At 38.6% G+C, this 3307-nt stretch overlaps 1 protein-coding gene across 2 annotated transcripts in view; it reads right to left on the reverse strand.

Moving 5' to 3' along the window:
• LOC311247108 (tetraspanin-18B-like) overlaps positions 1-1596 on the reverse strand; it is a 79658-nt gene extending 78062 nt beyond the window's left edge. For both annotated transcript variants that reach the window (XM_084337421.1, XM_084337420.1), the window contains exon 1: positions 1527-1596. The gene's annotated coding sequence lies outside the window, so the exon portion shown is untranslated. The remainder of the gene's footprint in view (positions 1-1526) is intronic.
• Positions 1597-3307: the final 1711 nt, after the last annotated feature.

The raw sequence follows: 3307 nt of genomic DNA on the forward strand, positions 1-3307 counted from the left end.
TGAGAGTTGCCTTTATTGTCTCTCCACAGACTCAGGCTTTAAATGCATGTTCTATGAATCAACAATTACCAAAAAAAATTGGTACATTTGGTGCAAGTATAACATCACTTCAATGCATTTAAAAAAAAATTGGCTTATCAACTATCTAAATAAGAAATACATATTGTTACCATCGCATCGGTAGAACATCACAAAGGAACAACACATTTCAAATGTCATGGTGGTCAAAAGCTGTTGAGTTTTAGTTGTGATAACTGCACCAGCATGCAACCAAATTACTTCACAGGCCTCCTCACTAATTAATGCTATAATTTAGTGTACTACATCCTGCACAATTGTACAGCCCTGTCCTATATTCTATTCTATTGTACTTTTATTAAAATGGTGTTGATATATTCAATTTTATTTGATTTTAATTGTCTGTTAATGTTGATGCACCAAAAGACCAAAACTAATTTGTACAAACTTACTTGGCAATAAAGACCTTTCTGATTCTGCCAAATGATTCTGAATAGTAGGACAAGTATTTGTCAAGTTTGGTGAAAATCGGACAAAGCATTCAGAAGTTACACATCACTTTCATCGCTCCAGCCATACAGTAGTTTGGGCAACTATATAAATAATATATTTAACCCTTTCACTACCACACTACAGAAGGTTAACCCCTTCACTACCCACACTATACAGACGGTTAACCGGAATTATTAGTAGCCTATACTCAAAAACGATTAAGCCATTTTCAAGAATGAAGTGAGATGTCAGCGTATAGAGTAGCCCATCTCACAGACATCCCACTAGACACGGATATAGTAAAACTCCACCCAAAAACATAATTCACATTATTATTATTTTACCCTATACCCTCCAATCTCCCCCAATCTCATTCAATCTGGTTTGCTGCAGCTCAAATGTATCCCCTTGCCCCACTTTGCCTTTTATGTCTCTGTCTGTGTTTTGTGTATTTTGTTTTTGTTTTGCTGCCATTTTGGCCAGGTCTTGCTCGAAAAAGAGATCTTTGATCTCAAGTGACTACCTGGTAAAATAAAGGTAAAATATTTTTTTTTTATAAAAATTGAACTTTGACATCGAATGAGCAATAGATATAGTGCTAACGTATAGGCTGCGGTATCGTATACCTGCCAAACCACTCCATCCATGTGTACTATCACTGCGTGCGTCCACACAAAGACACCTGGACGTGTCTTTTATTGACATCAAGGAAGTCTTGGCTCCTATTTCTAATTTTACTAGAGAGGCGCGTCTGTTTTAACAAGTTAACTGTCTGTCCAACATCTTAAGAATATGTAAAATCATACAGGGGTGAATTTCCCACCAAACGTTGTTGTTTTTTTAGGCTACTCACTGTGTGAGTTTTGTGAAACAGAAAAAAATTAAATAAAACAATAATTCAGCAAACAAAGAAACTAAAAAACAGAAGTTGGCTTAATTAAACAACACCACATTGGGGGGGGGGGGGTCAGGCTAACTCTAACCGAACGGATAACGAATGACTTGCTGCAACTTACCGTGAGAGTGTCCTCTTGAATATAGACTAGTATATGGGGTCCGTTTCTCCAATTAACGCATCTAACTATGTAATAATCGCTAGAACACAACTGGTGCCACACGCGTCAAAGATGATGATATATCCCCGAAATTTCATGAAATCGACTTTTGTAAATCCAACAGCATCAGTAACGTAAAGATATTGCTGCGTGTGCGCGGCTGTGCGGCTGTGAGGCTGAGCGCGCTCCTCGCTGTGGGCTCTACTGGAGCAGAGCGCGCGTCTGTCTGTCGCGTCTCCTCCACGCCGAGCCTGAACCCTTTCACTGCCACACAACAGCAGGTAATAAGGCGGGGCGCGTGGCGGGGGCCAGCGAAAGCTTTTACGCCCACCACCAGCACCCTTTATATCTTAAAATAGTTTTTTTTAATGTATTTGACTGCATACACATTTGCATTTGGGTTACAAGGAGGACTTTAGCCCAATTAGTTGACATAACATTTCACCGTTGTTGTTATCTGACTCCAACCGCTACTTGCATAAACACTCAACCCCCCCCTCTCACTCTCACTCTCCCCCTCTCTCACTCTGTGCTTTATGACATCAGTCCTCCACACTCTGTCTTCGTCTTTGGTTCTTGATGTGACATTTGGCGCAACCCGTCAACCCCCCCCCCCCCCCTCTACATCGCCCGGCCTCAGGACAAATGAGCAATAAAACTGTCTGGCTTCTCATAAACAAACACACAACACACACACACACACGCACGCACACACATGCACGCAGACACACAACATTCCCTGTGTGTGTGCGTGAGAGAGAGACACTCGCACACGCACACACGCAGGCAGTTGAAGGAGGCTTTAATGGCTCTTCATGAACTTGTAACAAACACACACCTGTGGACTACTAGTCTATTCTAGACAACCAGACACATTAGATTAGATTCAAATGTACTGTCATTATACAGCATGAGCACAGTACAACGGAAATAGGTTTGGTGTCCAACCAGAGTGCAAATGTAACAATAAAGTTCACAATACAACTATACATGTGTTGAAGTCAGAGGTTCGGTGTAGGATTGTTAGTAACTGTCTAACTGCATAATATATAACTGTTTCCACTAGTAACTGTCTAACTGCATATATAACTGTTTCCACTAGAGGGCGCTCTAGGCTGAGCCACTCAGGAACATATATATACTGTATATTCTTCTAATTAATCACATTTTAATCGCATAACCATTTTATGCCTGATATTCTATATTCTATAATCATATTTCAAATTGCATGTGTCCGGATGGCAGAATTCAGTACTGTATCTACAAAACCTTCTGTTTAATCATCTTCCATCTATTAATTTGCTTAGATTTTTTAGGTCTGGTCAATTTGAGCATGGTGTTATTCACAGTCAAAGTTAAAATTTTTATTGATATTCTCATTTGGTTCATTTCAATGTACTCAAGCCTAGTAACAGACACAGTATTTCTGACACTGGGAATACATTCCCTGAGATCCATAGATGTCCCTAGAATCAGATACCAAGAACATGCAAATGGACCATATTAAAAAAAGGTCTGTAAATGTGTATTCTACGTTCTTATGGAATTAATGAGATTAAAAAAAAACAGTATTAAAAATAAAAAAAATAAAAATTTGTAATTAATTTTGAGTTAATTTTCATAACGCGATAATTTGCTGTCTAATTAATTAATCTAATTAACGCGATAAACTGACAGCCCTAATATATATATACGGTATACAGCATCATTGTACATGCTATCATACAATTATATATAATTAA

This window comes from Notolepis coatsorum (genome assembly GCF_963971535.1).
Source record: "Notolepis coatsorum genome assembly, chromosome: 20".
Classification (NCBI taxonomy): domain Eukaryota; kingdom Metazoa; phylum Chordata; class Actinopteri; order Aulopiformes; family Paralepididae; genus Notolepis; species Notolepis coatsorum.